The sequence below is a fragment of the Stenella coeruleoalba genome (assembly GCF_951394435.1).
Source record: "Stenella coeruleoalba genome assembly, chromosome: 1".
Classification (NCBI taxonomy): domain Eukaryota; kingdom Metazoa; phylum Chordata; class Mammalia; order Artiodactyla; family Delphinidae; genus Stenella; species Stenella coeruleoalba.
This window is the reverse complement of record NC_137169.1, coordinates 10,285,684-10,302,883: the sequence shown is the minus strand read 5'-3', so window position 1 is coordinate 10,302,883 and position 17,200 is coordinate 10,285,684. Positions and strand designations below refer to the sequence as shown.

Here is a 17,200-nt window from a genome sequence, read left to right as displayed (position 1 = left end):
CTTTTAGTTTTATTGATCTTTGCTATTGTTTTCTTTGTTTCTATTTCATTTATTTCTGCTCCGATCTTTATGATTTCCTTCCTTCTGCTAACTTTGGGTTTTGTTTGTTATTCTTTCTATATAGTTCCTTTAGGTGTAAGGTTACATTGTTCACTTGATATTTTTCTTGTTTCTTGAGGTAGGCTTGTATAGCTATAAACTTCCCTCTTAGAACTGCTTTTGCTGCAACCCATAGGTTTTGGATTGTCGTGTTTTCATTGTCTTTTGTCTCTAGGTATTTTTTGATTTCCTCTTTACTTTCTTCAGTGATCTCTTGGTTATTTAGTAACATATTGTTTAGCCTCCATTTATGTTTTTTTCCCTGTAATTGATTTCTAATCTCATAGCGTTGTGGTCAGAAAAGGTCCTTGATATGATTTCAATTTTCTTAAATTTACTGAGGCTTGATTTGTGACCCAAGATGTGATCTATCCTGGAGAATGATCCATGTGCATTTGAGAAGAAAGTGTAATCTGCTGATTTTGGATGGAATGTCCTATAAATATCAATTAAATCTATCTGGTCTATTGTGTCATTTAAAGCTTGTATTTCCTTATTTATTTTCTGTTTGGATGATCTGTCCATTGGTGTAAGTGAGGTGTTAAAGTCCCCCACTATTATTTTGTTACTGTCGATTTCCTCTTTTAGAGCTGTTAGCAGTTGCCTTATGCATTGAGGTGCTCCTATGTTGGGTACATATATATTTATAATTGTTATATCTTCTTCTTGGATTGATCCCTTGATCATTATGTAGTGTAGTGTCCTTCCTTGTCTCTTGTAACATTCTTTATTTTAAAGTCTATTTTATCTGATATGAGTATTGCTACTCCAGCTTTCTTTTGATTTCCTTTTACATGGAATATCTTTTTCCATCCCCTCACTTTCAGTCTGTATGTGTCCCTAGGTCTGAAATGGGTCTCTCGTAGACTGCATATATATGGGTCTTCTTTTTTTATCCATTCAGCAAGCCTGTGTCTTTTGGTTGGAGCATTTAATCCATTCACGTTTAAGGTAATTATTGATATGTATGTTCCTATGACTATTTTAAGAATTGTTTTGGGGTTTTTTTGTAGGTCCTTTTCTTCTCTTGTGTTTCCCACTTAGAGAACTTCCTTTAGCATTTGTTGTAGAGCTGGTTTGGTGGTGCTGAATTCTCTTAGTTTTTGCTTGTCTGTAAAGCTTTTGGTTTCTCCATTGAATCTGAATGAGATCCTTACTGGGTACAGTATCTTGGTTGTAGCTTCTTCCCTTTCATCACTTTAAGTATATCATGACACTCCCTTCTGGCTTGTAGAGTTTCTGCTGAGAAATCAGCTGTTAATCTTATGGGAATTCCCTTGTATGTTATTTGTCGTTTTTCCCTTGCTGCTTTCAATAATTTTTCTTTGTCTTTAATTTTTGCCAATTTGATTACTATGTGTCTCGGCGTGTTTCTCCTTGGGTGTATCCTGTATGGGACTCTCTGCACTTCCTGGACTTTGGTGGCTATTTCTTTTCCCATGTTAGGGAAGTTTTCAACTATAATCTCTTCAAATATTTTCTCAGGTCCTTTCTCTCTCTCTTCTCCTTCTGGGACCCCTATAATGCGAATGTTGTTGTGTTTAATGTTGTCCCAGAGGTCTCTTAGGCTGTCTTCATTTCTTTTCATTCTTTTTTCTTTATTCTGTTCCGTGGCAGTGAATTCCACCATTCTGTCTTCCAGGTCACTTATCCATTCTTCTGCCTCAGTTATTCTGCTATTGATTCTTTCTATTGTAGTTTTCATTTCAGTTATTGTATTGTTCATCTCTGTTTGGTTGTTCTTTAATTCTTCTAGGTCTTTGTTAAACATTTCTTGCATCTTCTCGATCTTTGCCTCCATTCTTTTTCCGAGGTCCTGGATCATCTTCACTATCATTATTCTGAATTCTTTTTCTGGAATGTTGCCTATCTCCACTGCATATTATTGTTTTTCTGGGGTTTTATCTTGTTCCTTCATCTGGTACAAAGCCCTCTGCCTTTTCATCTTGTCTGTCTTTTTGTGAATGTGGTTTTTGTTCCACAGGCTGCAGGATTGTAGTTCTTCTTGCTTCTGCTGTCTGCCCTCTGGTGGATGAGGCTATCTAAGAAGCTTGTGCAAGTTTCCTGATGGGAGGGACTGGTGGTGGGTAGAGCTGACTGTTGGTCTGGTGGGCAGAGCTCAGTAAAACTTTAATCCATTTGTTTGCTGATGGGTGGGGCTGTGTTCCCTCCCTGCTGGTTGTTTGGTCTGAGGCGACCCAACACTGGAGCCTACCTGGGCTCTTTGGTGGGGCTAATGGTGGACTCTGGGAGGGCTCACGCCAAGGAGTAGTTCCCAGAACTCCTGCTGCCAGTGCCCTTGTCCTCACGGTGAGACACAGCCACCCCCTGCCTCTGTAGGAGACCCTCCAACACTAGCAGGTAGGTCTGATTCAGTCTCCTATGGGGTCACTGCTCCTTCCCCCTGGTCCCAATGTGCACACTACTTTGTGTGTGCCCTCCAAGAGTGGAGTCTGTTTCCCTCAGTCCTGTCGAGGTCCTGCAATCAAATCCTGCTAGCCTGCAAAGTCTGATTCTCCAGGAATTCCTCCTCCTGTTGCCGGACCCCCAGGTTGGGAAGTCTGACATGGGGCTCTGAACCTTCACTCCAGTGGGTGGACTTCTGTGGTATAAGTGTTCTCCTGTTTGTGAGTCACCCACCCAGCAGTTATGGGATTTGATTTTATTGTGATTGTGCCCCTCGTACCATCTCATTGTGGCTTCTCCTTTGTCTTTGCATGTGGGGTATCTTTTTTGGTGAGTTCCAGTGTCTTCCTGTCGATGATTGTTCAGCAGGTAGTTATGATTCTGGTGTTCTCACAAGAGGGAGTGAGAGCACGTCCTTCTACTCCGCCATCTTGAACCAATTCCAAGAAATATTTTTATAATTTAAAAAATAATAGGAAAGTTTCAAGCTCCCAACAGAGTACCCAGCAAGTATAACAGAGAAAAAAGGGAGCCAGGCCTATTAGCACTGTGAAGTTTCTGAGTATTAGGGATAAAGATCTGATAAACTTCTGAAAACAAAAAACAGATATAAAAATCAGAATAGCATCAAGCAACAAGATACATGATCAAGCATCAGGTACGTGAAAAGATGCTCAAATCACTAATCATCAGGGAAATGAATATTGAAACCACAAGGAGATATCACCTCACGCCTGTTAGAATGACTATTACCAAAAAGACAAGAGACAACAAATGCTGGCAAAGATGTGGAAAAACGGGAACCCTTGTGCATTATTGGGAATATAAATTGGTCCAGACGCTATGGAAAATAGTATAGAGGTTCCTCTATAAATTAAAACCAGAACTACCATATGATGCAGCAATTCCACTTCTGGGCATATATCCAAAGGAAATAAAGTTACTATCTTGAAAAGATATCTGCACCCCCAAGTTCATTGCAAAATTATTCACATTAGCCAAAACATGGAAACAACCTAGGTATCCACTGGAGGATGAATAAAGAAAATGTGGTATACATACACAATTAAATGTATTAGATACACAAATGCAATATATTTAGCCATAAAAAAGAAGGAAACTCTGTCATTTGTGACAACATGGATGGACCCTGAAGACACTATGCTAAGTGAAACAAGTTAGACAAAGACAGACAAATACTGTATGATGTCACTTATATGTAGAATCTGAAAAAGCCAAACTCACAGATACAGAGAACAGATTGATGGTGCCAGAGGTGGGGGGTGATGGGTGAGCAAAATGGGTGAAGATGGTCAAAAGGTACAAACCTCCAGTTATAAGATAAATAAGTTCTGAGGATGTAATGTACAGCACGGTGACTACAGCTGATAATATTGTATCATATCTGAAAGCTGCTGAGAAAGTAAATCTTAAAAATTCTCAGCACAAGAAAAAATTTTTAGCATTATATGAGGTGATAATGTTAACTAAACTGACTGTGGTAACCATTTTGCAATATATATATTTGCCATATATATATATATATATATATACACACACACACACACACATACATATATGTGTGTGTGTATATATAAAAAATCATATACATAGGGAATTCCCTGGTGCTCCAGTGGTTAGGACTCAGCGCTTTCACTGCTTGGGCCTGGGTTCAATCCCTGATCGAGGAACTAAGATCCTGCAAGCTATGCAGCACAGCCAGAAATAAATAAATAAATAAATATAACACACATATAATCATCATGTTGTACACCTAAGATTAATACAATGTTGTATGTCCATAAAACTGGGAAAAAAATAAACTTCCACACACGTAAAAGAACTGAAATCATATGGAGTGTATTCTCTGACCAAATGGATTCAAACTAGAAATCAGTAACAGGAGATAACAGGAGAGTTCCAAGGACCTGGAAACTAAGCAACATATTTCTAAATAACTCATGGGTCAAGGAGGAAGTCTCAAGAGAAATCAAAAATACATTGAACTGAATGAAAATGAAAATACAGCACAGCAAAATTTCTGGGGCACAGCTATCACTGAGAGGGAAATGTATAGCACTAAATGCATACATTAGAAAAGAGGAAATGTCTCAAATCAGTAATCTAAGGTCCCAGCTGAGGAAACTAGAAAAAGAAAAGCAAAATAAGCCAAGAGCAAAAGCAGAGGGAAGGAGATACCACAGACCAGAAATCCATGAAACTGAAAAGAGAAAACCGATGCAATAAAGAGCTGGTTCTTTGAAAAGACTGATAAACTTCCAGCAGGACAGACAAAGAAAAAATAGAAACAATAGCAGGAAAGAGATGGGGGATCAAAACGATAATAAGGGACCAGGAACAACTGTAAACCATAAACTTGACAACTTTAGGAAATCATTTCATCTAAAAACACAAATGACAACAAATCACCCAATATGGAATAGATAATTTGAATAACTCTGTAACTATTAAGGAAATTGAATTCATAATGCAAAAACCCCTGAAAAAAGAAATCTCCAGGTCCAGATGGTTTCACTTGAGAATTATACCAAGTATTTAAAGAAGAATGAATACCAACATTACACAAGGAATAAAAAGTATACAGATAAGAAAAGAAGAAACAAAATGGTCTGTATCTGCAGATGACGTGATTGTCTATATAGCAAATCCCAAGGAATCTACCAAAAACTCTTAGAACTAATAGTGAGTTTATCAATCACAAGATACAAGATCTACACACAAATCAATTATATTTCTTATACTTGCAAGGAACACATGAACATTAAAGTTGAAATATACAATCATTCCAAACAAACATTTAGGTAAAATCTAACAATTCATGTACGCCGCTTTTATGCTGAAAACTACAAACACAGATGCAAGCATTCAAAGAATATCTAAATAAACGGAGAGACATACGTTCACGATTGGAAGATTCGACACAGTAAAAATGTCAATCCTCCCCAGATTGATATACAGGTTTAACACAATCCCTATTAAAGTTCCAGCAAGACTTTTTGGTAGATATAGACAAGATTATTCTCAAATTCAAAAATTATATGAAAAGGCAAAGAAACTCTAACAGATAAACAATTTGAGGGAACAAAAATAAAGCTGGAGGAATTAGTCTACCTGATTTCAGGACTTACTGTATAGTTACAGTTAATCAAAACGGTAACTTTGCCACAGGAAGGCGGGAAAAAGATAACACATGGATCGATGGGACAGGATGGAGAATCCAGGAATAGGCTCACTCTCACAATATGCCCAACTGATTCTTGGTAAGATGCAAAAGTCATTCAATGGAGGAAATCATAGCCTCTCCCGTTGCGGAACACGGGCTCCGGACGGGCAGGCTCAGCGGCCATGGCTCACGAGCCCAGCCGCTCCGCGGCATGTGGGATCTTCCTGGACCGGGGCACGAACCCGCGTCCCCTGCATCTCCAGGCGGACTCTCAACCACTGCGCCACCAGGGAAGCCCGAAATCATAGCCTTTTTAACAAAGGTGCTGAGGTAAGTGGATATTCAAAGGAGGGGGAGGGGAAGACCCTTGACCTAAGTCTCACACATTATATAAAAATTAATTCAAAATGGATCACCAGCTTAAGTGTAAAACATGAAACTATGAAACTTTTAGTAAAGAAAATATAATAATGGTTTAATAGAGTCAATAATAATGTAACATCTTTGGTGACAGACGGTAACTAGGCTTATTGTGGTGATCAATTTGTAACGCACAGAAATATTGAATCACCATGTTGTGTGCCAGAAAATAACATAGAGGTGTAGGTCAACTATACTTCAAAAACAAACAAACAAACTCATAGAAAAAGAAGTCAGATTGGTGGTTACCAGCGGCAGGGGGTGAGGAGAGGAGGAATTGGGTGAAGGTGGTCCAAGGGTACAGAGTTTCAGTTATTAGATAAATAAGTCGTAGGGATGTAACGTACAACATGGTTAATATGATGAACACGGCTGTATGTTATGTATGAAAGTCGTTAAGAGAGTAGATCCAAAGAGTTCTCATCACAAGAAAATCTTTTTCCTCTCTCTTTAATTTTGCATCTATATGAGATGACAGATGTTTGCTAAACTTATTGTGGTGATCCCGTCATAACGTATGTAAGTCAAATCATTATGCTGTATACCTTAAACTTATACAGTGTTGTATTTTAATTTATCTCAATAAAACTGGAAGAAAAAATAAAAATTAACAAAAAGAAAACATAGGAGAAATTCTTGGGGAGCTAGGGCAAAGAGCTGTTAGATTTGACACCAAAGACATGACTCATAAAAGGATAAATTGGTAAATTGGACTTCATCAAAATTAGAAACTTTTACTTTGTGAAAACCCCTGTTAAAGGGACAAAAAGGGGCTTCCCTGGTGGTGCAGTGGTTAAGAATCCGCCTGCCAATGCAGGGGACACGGGTTCGAGCCCTGGTCCAGGAAGATCCCACATGTCGCGGAGCAACTAAGCTTGTGTGCCACAACTACTGAGGCTGTGCCCTAGAGCCCATGAGCCACAACTACTGAAGCCCGCGCGTCTAGAGCCCGTGCTCCACAACAAGAGAAGCCACCGCAATGAGAAGCCTGCACACTGCAACCAAGAGTAGCCCCGGCTCTCCACAACTAGAGAAAAGCCCGCACGTAGCAACGAAGACCCAATGCAGCCAAAAATAAATAAATTAAATAAATAAATAAAAGGACAAAAAGACGAGCTTCAGACTAGAAGAAAATATCTGCAAATACAAATTCAAATGCTAGAATTGAATTCAAATTCTAGAACTACAGTCTAGAGTATATACAGAACCCTCAAAACTTAATAGCAAAAAACAAACAATCCAATTAGAACCTGGGCAAAAGACATGAGCAGACATTTCACCAAAGAGGATATACAGATGGTAAATAAGCACACGAAAAGATCTGCATCAAAAGCCATCAGGGAAATACAGATTAAAATCACAATGGCTAAAATAAATAGTGACAACACCAAATACTGTCAAGGATGCAGGGAAAGTGGATCACTCATACGATGGAAAATGTAAGAGTCCAGCCACTTTGGAAAACAGTTTGCCAATTTCTTCAAAACAAAAGTAAGCCTGCAACTCTACAGTCACACTCCCAAGAATTTATCCCAGAGAAATGAAAACCACATTCACATAAATATCTGTACACAAGAGTTTCTAACAGCATGATTCGTCATAATCCAAAACTAGAAACAACCCAGATACCTTGCAGTGTGATATATAGTGATATATCCACACCATGGAACCCTACTCAGCAATAGAAAGGAGCAAAGTATTGAAACACCCAACAACCTGGATGAATCTCCAGAGAATTAGGCTGAGTGAAAAAAGCGAATCCCAAGTGGGTACATACTGTATGACTCCATTTATAGAACATTCTCGAAATGACAAAGATAGAGATGGAGAACAGATTAGTGGTCGTCAGGAGTTAAAGAGGAGGCACGGGGAGGGAGGGAGGTTGCAGTGGACAGAAAAGGGCCACGAGAGGGCTCTCTGTGGTGACGGAAATGCTCTGTATCTTGACGGTATCAGCGTCAATCTCCGGGCTGTGTAACTGTTATACCACAATTACCACTGGGGGAAATTGGACAAGGGATACCCGGGATCTTTGTATTATTTTCCTACAACTACACATGAACCTACAATTAACCTCAAAATGAAGTTAAAAGTTGAACTAAAAGTTTAACTCCAAAATACAAGGAAGTCATCATTATGAAAGTCAGCAGTTACTTTTGGAGGGAGAGAGGGCAGCTGGGATTGGGACTGGGTGACTGGCAAAGTTCCGTTCCTGTCCTGGATGGTAGTTAGGAGGGAATTGATATAATTCACCAAGCTATACATAGGTTTTGTGTGATTTTTTTTGGTTGTTTTTGCATCTGTGTTTTGTTTTACGGTAAGTTTAAAAAAATAATAAAAGATAACAGCTGCTCTGTCTGCCTCGTTACTGATCCAGGAGTTAGCAAATTTGGAAGCAGTCGCTAGCCAATCCACCATCGACACGCAATGGCAACAAGAAATAAGCACTTATCAGCCACTAAGGGCTTGTTTGTTACCACCGCATAAACAGCCCTGACTGATGCATCCATTGTGGGAGAGCGCACAAGTAAAAGCTGTCTGGACTCCAGGACTTAGAAACGGGTTACAGTAAACCTGGCAAGGAACAAGCGATGCACCCTTGGGGAGAGCTGGGAGGGGCTGTTTGATGAGGTTCATAGACCAAAGCCTCAGATCCTGCATATGCCCTGAGGCCCACACCTACTCTAGACTCAACTCTCTCTTCCACGGGCTACAATCATGTCTACTGTACAGAGGAAACTGAGACACAGAGAGGTTCAATAAGGTTTCGAGGTCACACAGCAGGTTGGTGGCACAGCCGGTTAGCTAAGATTTGTTTACATAAAAATCTGAAGGATTAGGTACTAAAAAAGTCCATTGGTGACTGGGGATTTCTTGGGACTTTCTCTATTTTTCTCAAGTTATTATAATGTACATTTTCTAGTTAAAAAATTAAAAATGCAGGACTTCCCTGGCAGTCCAATGGTTAAGACTCTGCACCTCCACTGTAGGGGGCATGGGTTTGATCCCTGGTTGGGGAACTAAGATCCTGTGCGCTGCTTGGTGCGGCCAAAAAAATAAAATAAAAATAAAAATTCGCTGTTTAAGGAAACACACAAGCATTGGCGCCACGCCTCAGTGCCGAGGTAGCACACGCAGGTTAAGCATTCACTAGCAGCTGGGCACAACCCAGGCCTAAGAAGTCCCAGAGGCATGGATGGCCCACAGTACAGGCTGCCCTTTCCTGGGCCCCAGCATGAGCAGTTGTGAGCTCCACGCCCCTGCCCTCCCTCTCCCTGCACCTTAACCCTGCCAGCAGCACCTGAGAGCAGCACTTAGGTAAGATGGAGCTGATGTGGCCCACGCAACAGCTGGTTCGGAAGGGCTCACCCAGCCTTGTCTGTGGAGGGGCAGGGGGGCCCACAGCTGTAGGAGCCCTTCCTTCCTTCCTTGCCCAAGAATGATGGCATTTGGCAACATCCTGCCAGCCGATGCCCAAACGGCTCCACTCGCTTGCCCCTCTGTCAAGGCATCTTTTGCATCAGATGGCAAGAAAGGTAAGGTGGCTTTAAACAACAAAAAAAACCTTACACATCAAGCAAAGGTCAGAGTCACAACCCCACGATGCAGGCAGGCGTCAAGAGCCACTTAAACAGTCCTCAGGGCCCCACTTGACATTTGGTGACCTTCGCATCCAAGGCTCGAGCTGTAATTAAGAGCGGGGGCTGGGCTGAGGGCCACGGCTGGCTGACGAGTGTGCAGTGACCAGCTGGAACCCCTGGCAAGATGTCCCAGAAGAGAAGGGCATCGAGGAGGGCCTTAGCCCGACGAACAGGCTTGCCAGCTTTTAGCAAATGTAAATAGAGGACGCTCAGTTCTACATTTTCATTTCAAATCAACAACAAATTTTTTTTTAGTATAAGTATGCCCCCTACTATATTTGGAACACAGTTATACTTTAAAAAGTCACTCCTTATTTATCTGAAATTCAAACTTAACCGGGCATGCTGGATCTTATCTGGCAACCCTACTTCTGAAGCAGTGACATTTAAAAGAAAACACCCCCCCCCCATTTCCCCTCTGGCCACAGAAGCAGCCCATGGTTGAGAATCGGGCAGAATGTTCTACCCAGCTTGGAGGCTGCAAACCAGCATTTTCACACACCTGCATTAGATTCCCAGCTCATTAAGGGCTCCTCTTGATGAGGACACCTTACCCCAGGGATACCTCTCAACGGATCGCACAGTGAATCCTAAAGCCCTGTCTGGGTGTTGGACATCGTGGCCAACAAGAAGATGGACAGATAAGGTTCCTCTGCTCCGGTGGGGCTGACATTCTAGGGAAGCTGAGAAACTACAGCATCATAGGTCGTAGAAAACAGTCAACAAAACCAGGTGACTGAGTAGTCGGGAAAGGAAGCTAAGGAGACAACATTTAGGCTGAGAGCCATGTGGCTATTGGAGGGAAAACCATTGCAGGCAGAAGGATTTGTACATGCAAAGGCCCTGTGGCAGAAGAGAGCAGAAAGACAATCGCTATGGCTAGAATAGAAAGGGCAGGGAGGGAGAGAGGGGTCTGCAGGGGAGCCTGGGGCCAGAGGGGCTTCTGAACCAGAAAAGGGAGTTGGTGCACACAAAAAAATCCTTGGAGGGTTTTTAGAGTGACATGATGGGATTCAGAGAGGTACACACAGGACCACAGGCTGCCAGGACAGGGCTAGGAGGAGACAGGTAAGGCGTTTAGCGTACGAAATTTAGGAAGACCGTCATTCTTAGATTTGTGCAAGTGCTGACTCAGTGCCCACCAGCACCCTTCCCCCAGACCCTGCAAGGACCCCAGGAGGCACATGACCAGGAGTGACCGTCCCCTGCTTCACCCTACAGCAAACCTGCCCATTATCTGACCAGCAGCTGGAGTAGAGGGCAGATCAGGAAGAGAAGAGACAAACTTACTTTGCGCTCCATCCATCTGGGACAGGCTGCAGGGTCCATTTCCCACCTGGCTGGGCGCGTCCTGCCCCACCCCCACCAGCGGGGGGTAAATCGGGGCAGACAGGGGCCAGGGCGCCTGCTGGGGCACCGGTCACCGGGAGCTGGGGGTCAGCGTCTCAGCTGCGCCGTGGGGAGGCAAAGCTGCTGGGGCATTCTGAAGCTCCTAGACCCCGGCCTAATGGACCTCCGCCCCTCAGGACCCAGCGGGTGAGACGGAGCTGGACATCCCACCCAGACCACTGCTTCTCTGCCTTCATCTCACACCAAGGAGGGTGCCAAGCTTCCCTGTTGGAGCAGGGAGCCCAAGAACCTGCCTTCCACACCCCCGACCGAGCAGCTCTGTGGCCTCGGGGCTCCTTTTGACCTTCATCAGCGGTAAGCAGGAGCACCTGGCTCCCCTTGGGGCCTTGGAGCCGCGGCGCGAGAAGGGCTCCCTCTGCTGGCGGCTGTCAGCATCGCAGCCTCGGGGGCGCTCGGGATCCCCCTCGCCGGCTCCCACCTCTCCGGCGCGCGCAGATCTTGGGTTTGGTGGGCAGTGACACCGCAGCCTGGTTCCTGGGCCGACCCGCCTCCAGGCCTGCTCGCTCCGCGGCGGGCTGCCTCCAGCCCCCGCCAGAGTCTCCACCGCCGTCCCCGCGAATTCGAGACAAACCCTCCCTGGGAATTCGAGACAGTTCTCATTCCTCGTGCGGCTGCCACAGGCGGCCGCGGGATTCCGTTTCCTGATCCCCGCCCCCAGCACCTCTCTGTTCGTTTCTCACCGGACACAGGTGGCCTGCCAGTTCCAACAGGATCTGCGAAGCTCCTGGAAGGAGTCCATTTCTGGAGCGGGCCTCCCCTCTCCCAGCAGTGACCAAGGGCCAGGCGCAGCCTGATGCTCAAAGAAATCACCAGAGATGCTGCTTAATGCGAACTCGAGACCCCAGGGCCGCCGCCTGACTCGGGGGTCCGGCTGAGGCTGGGGATGCTTATTTCCAGTCCCTGCCGTGACCATCGTTCTCAGAATCTGCGGCATTAAACCTGGTGGGACACGCAGAACTTGTTGCCAATGCGGGAGGTCCAGACCCCGCCCCCCTCCTCCGGGGATTCTGATTCAGCGGTTGTGAGGGTGGAGGCAGTCTCTTGTTTAACCATCAGTCAGGTGATCCCGGAGGCGAGTATGTTAATTTACCTTAAGGAGACACAGTGGTAGCTGATTTATACCCATTAGAACACAGGAAGGCGAGTACAGTGATCGTACCCGCGTACAACAAACGAGGGTACAACAAACAAGGAACCAAGCTGAGTTCAGTGACCAGCCCAAGGCCACATGGCCGGTACAGAACAGAGCTGAGATTTAACCCAGGCCCGGGGACCTCTGAGCCTGTGCTTCTAAACCCATACTTCCTGTGGCCACACATTGGGGGTGGAGCGAAAGCCCAACAGCTCATTGCTGTGTTCTCAGGGCTGGGGACTGACCTGTCTAGTGCCCACCTGCAGGTGGCTCGAAGTGCTGGGAGAACAACAGGGCAGCGGTGGAAGGAGCACTGAAGGGCTGGGGTGGGAGACTGGGAAATAGGGAACATTGAGCCCGAAAGGCCTGCGTCCAGTTCCTGACCCACATCTGCCAGCTGTGTGACCCTGGACAAATAGCTTAACGTGTCTGAGCCTCCGTTTCTTCATCTGTGAACTGGCTGTCGAGGTACCATGTGGTTGGGCTGCTGTGACAGGAGAGGGATAGTGCAGGGCATGTGTGGCATGTGGCAGTGCTCAGTAAACGGTGACTGTGGGTGACAGCCCTGCGCTTGGATTCGGAGGCTGGCTCAGGTCCCAGCTGACACTGAACAGGTGTGACCTGGGTCAGTTGCCTGCTCTCAGAGCTCCACCTGGTAGAAGAGACAGTAGACCTGCCCAGTCTACCTCAAGGCTTATTAGAAGAATGAGATGGAATTATGTGTGTGAGGGTATCTGATGGAGCTGAAAAGTGGTCCATTAATGGACACTGTTATTTTAATTCCAGGCTACTTGCAATAACTAAGAAACCTCCATGAATCTTTCTAAAACCCAGTGTGGAGATCAGGTGAGAACTGTCAGGGTCAGCAACAGGCCGCCTCCTCCAGGAAGCCCTCCCTAATGCCCCAGGTTGGTGAGGGATCCCACCTCTATGCCGTCAAATCACCCAAGGCTGAGCTCTGTACCAGCCCCTTTCACTTCCTGAAACAGCCTCCTTTCTTCTCTACTTTCCCGCCCCTCCCCCACTACCACTCCCTCCATAGCCAGGCCTGTGGGAAATTCATCTCTGCAGGCCCAGACCAGGGGTCAGCCGAGGTGGAAGAGCCTGATGTTTGGATTTCACCTCACTGGGAGGTTCCACAATGTTTGCTTTCTAGGTAAGTTTTCTCCAGAGAGTGGAAAGTAAGGTGTGAGGGTTACTTTGTGTCAACTTGAGCACAGCATGGCAAGCCTGGATTAAACACTGTTTCTGGGTGTCTGTGAGGGTGTTTCCGGGTGAGATTAACATTAAGTAGGTCACCCTCCACGGTGTAAGTGGGTTTACGCAATCCATTGAGGGCCTGAACAGGACAAAAAGCAGAGGAAGGAGGAATTCACCCTTTTGTCCTGACACAGCCTGCACTGGGATATCTCATCCCCTGCCCTTGGACTGGGATTCACACCATCAGCTTCCCCTGGTTCTCGGGCTTTTGGACTCAGAATAAATTACACCACCAGCTTTCCTGGGTCTCCTGCTTGCAGATGGCAGATCGTGGGACTTCTCAGCCTCCCTAATCTTGTGAGCCAATTCCTATAATTAATTAATATATCTATATCTATATATCTCCTGTTTCTCTAGAGAATTCTAATATGACATCACGTTTTTAGAGAAAGTGTTTAAGTGAAAAGGCAAAACTTTGTGCTCTTCCTCCTGTCCCTCTGAAATATTTGGATATGGGCAAAGACCACTTGGGGACCTCCTACCGTCTACCCACCGCAAACCCAAGAAAATGCTTCTCTCTCACCTTCCATCATAATTCACCTGTCCTCACCCCATCCTCTCAAGGGCCTTTATCTAACTCTGCTAGGATGTGTGATCAGAAGGACGGTTAGCTCTTCAAAAGAATTCATTTGTACTCACACCCACGAAGAGGACAAAAATTAAATAGACAATGACAAGTGCTGGGGAGAATGTGGAGAAACTGGAATCCTCCGATACTGCTGGTGGGAATGTAAAATAGTGCAGCCACTTTGGAAAATTCTGGCAGTTCCTCAAAATGTTAGCTATAGATTTACCACGTGACCCACCAATTCCCTCCCAGCAATATACTAAAAAAAAAAAAAACTTATATCCACACAAAAACTTTTATAGGAATGTTCATGGCAGCATTCTTTTTAATATCCAAAAAGTGGAAAAAACCCAAAAATCCATCAACTGAAGAATGAATAAAATGTGGCATATGCAATACAATGGGATATTTGGCCGCAGAAAGGAATGAAGTCGCGATACATGCCACAACCTGGATGAACCTTGAAGACATTATGCAAAGTGAGAGAAGCTAGTCACAAAAGACCACATTTTGTATGATTCTATTTATATGAAATATCCAGAATAGGTCAATCTGCAGGGAGAGAAAGCAGATTTGTGGTTGCCAAGGGCTAAGGGCTTGGGCAGAAATAAGAAGTGACTGCTAATGGGTTTGGAGTTTCTTTTGGGGGTGATTGAAAATGTTCTAAAATTGACCGCTGCGGTGACGGTTGCACAACTCTGTGAATCTACTAAAAACCAATGATTTGTACACTTGAATGGGTAAATGGTACGGTATGTGAATTCCATCTCCAATGAAGCTGTTTAAAGCAAAGAGTATGTTTGCAATCACAGGAGGCCTTTCTCGTCTCAGCCAAATGGCTTAACTCACAGGCTGGCGGGTGAGGGAGGGGATGTGAAGGAAGGGTAAGTAAGCTTGCTCACCGGGTGGGGTACTTCCACAGGGGGCTTCCTGGGAACCTTAGGTTTCCCTCATCGCTGGAATGGAGCCGCCAAGGACCCCCAGCCCGCAGACACAGAAGTCACCAAAACACAAGACACGAAACACAGGAACCAAAATGATCACTCCCACGCCTGTTCCTCGCAATCGCGCTTCACACTTTTATTGTTAATTTTCTTTACATGTCCTCTTCTGCAATCCAGACCCACGCTCGGAGACCTTCACTGACCAGCAAACACAGCTTTTTTTTTAAAAAAACACCCCCCCCCCCCATTTTCATGATTAGAACATTCGTGACAGTTTTCCTGACAGTCTGAGTGCTGGAGGCTGACCAGCACGTTCACACGTGCAAAACACGAGTGTTCCCCAGGCCTCACAACGTTTTCCAGAACTCGCCACTGGCTGAAGGTGACTTTCCAAGCTTGGGGTTCGTGGACCTCCCTCGCTGCTGAAAGGAAAAACACCCTCAAGAACTGAGAGGCTGGGGTACGGTTCACGAGCGTCAACATTGAGGGGACAAAAATCGTCTTGTTAGGTTAAGGAACAGCAACAGATTTTCATGCTTGTGGAGGGTTAATTTTAGGAGTGGGCCAAAGGATTCCAGTTTGTGAGAATTTAAAACCAACCACGGTTTGCAGCTGGGTGGGAAACAGGAAAACTGTGACGTAGGGCAACGATCAGCGTTTTTCTGCCCATGTGAGGCTCTCGTGAGACCTTCCTCCTGGACGGTTATCAAATCGCACACTGCAGCCAGTCGACCGATTCATTAAATAACACAAGTTATAAAACTTTAAAAATGGGGCATTTACAGTCAGGGACATAAATACATGCTTTTTAAAAGTGTCTATGTACATATTTACATAGTTGCAAGATCAACCATAGTAGCCCTGAAAAAAAGTCCCTTTTTTTTTTTTTTTTTTTTTGCACGACCACTCGTGAGTACTCTGAGGAGTTCCCTCCTTCCGCTTTGGGTTTGACGTATCACCATCCAAACTGGGGCTGAGAAGACAGCGCCAAAGTGGTCTCAGACATCCTTGTCTGAGAGTCTGCCCCAAAGGCACAAAACCCAAGACCCTCACTGAACTGGGTCCAAACTCCTAGCTCAGCTCACCCGTTTCTCCGAGACATGGACTGTTCCATCAGAGATGGAGCCAGGTCCATCGTTCCCTGGCAGGCGATAGACGGCCTCCGGAAATCTCTTTTTCTCCCCCCTAGGCTTTTTAATCCTCCAGCTTACTTTTCATTTCCCAATTTCTGCTTGTTTGTTTCCCTTTTCAGCCAATTGGAGAAGCTCAGACCCTAAGGGTGTTGATGGTCCCACCAAGGGAGGCAAAGAAGAGCACACACGGGAGAGCTCCCCGCAGCGCCCTCACAGCATCCTGTCCCCTGCCTCTCCCACGGGAGGAGCCGATCTATAAACGGAGATGAGGACTTTCTCCTGGACGCACAGGGCCTGACTGATGAGAAAGACAAATCTGGAAACGACTCGAGCGCCAGCGGCTCAGATTGCTCAGGCAAAGAAGGAAGTCTTCCAAGTGCAAGGGCCAAGGGGGATGATCACCAAGGCTCCGAAGTGTCTACACACCACGGATTCCCAGAGACACTGGGGGCGAGGGAAGGCAGGGGCGGGGCTGCCTGGAAGGGGAACTTGGCCTCTTCCCGAAGGCCTTCCCCGGACGGGGCTGGAGCTGACCCCTGGGCCAGACCCAAGTCCCCGCCGTGGCAAAAGACAACTGGAGAAGCAAAAAGCAGGATCAAGGAGCTCTTCGAAAATTGCATAGTAGGAGGGGCCCCAACCCAACAGGAAGGCTGAGCTGCAGAACATGGGCCGGGGGCTGCGCCCAGGTGTCATCCACGGCGTGCAATCAGCTGCCTTCCTGCCTCCCTGGGGTTCGGGACCCTCATCTGAAGACCACAGGCGCACGCACACACGCGCGCGCACACACACACACACGCACTTTCTCTCTCTTGCAGGCTCATGGATCTGGAATAGGTCGGTACTCCCTGGAGGCCAGAAGGCCAGTCCCTTTGGCTTCACTGATTCCAGGTCACTTCAGGTGCTGAGGAGAAAAAGAAAAGAAAAATAATAATGATGGCTACATATTCAGGGCCTACCCTGGGCTCTTCAACCATGATCCCTCTACTTCATTTTTCTAGTTAAA

The 17,200-nt window shown here is 45.5% G+C and overlaps 2 protein-coding genes across 6 annotated transcripts in view; both read right to left on the bottom strand.

Annotated features, from left to right (window-relative positions):
* The window catches only part of KAZN (kazrin, periplakin interacting protein), a 1,123,195-nt gene extending 1,111,232 nt beyond the window's left edge, over positions 1-11,963 (bottom strand). For both annotated transcript variants that reach the window (XM_079918585.1, XM_079918584.1), the window contains exon 1: positions 11,841-11,963. The gene's annotated coding sequence lies outside the window, so the exon portion shown is untranslated. The remainder of the gene's footprint in view (positions 1-11,840) is intronic.
* A 4,365-nt stretch (positions 11,964-16,328) lies between these two features.
* The window catches only part of PRDM2 (PR/SET domain 2), a 118,678-nt gene continuing 117,806 nt past the window's right edge, over positions 16,329-17,200 (bottom strand). For all 4 annotated transcript variants that reach the window (XM_079945365.1, XM_079945367.1, XM_079945364.1 and 1 more), the window contains one exon: positions 16,329-17,098. The gene's annotated coding sequence lies outside the window, so the exon portion shown is untranslated. The remainder of the gene's footprint in view (positions 17,099-17,200) is intronic.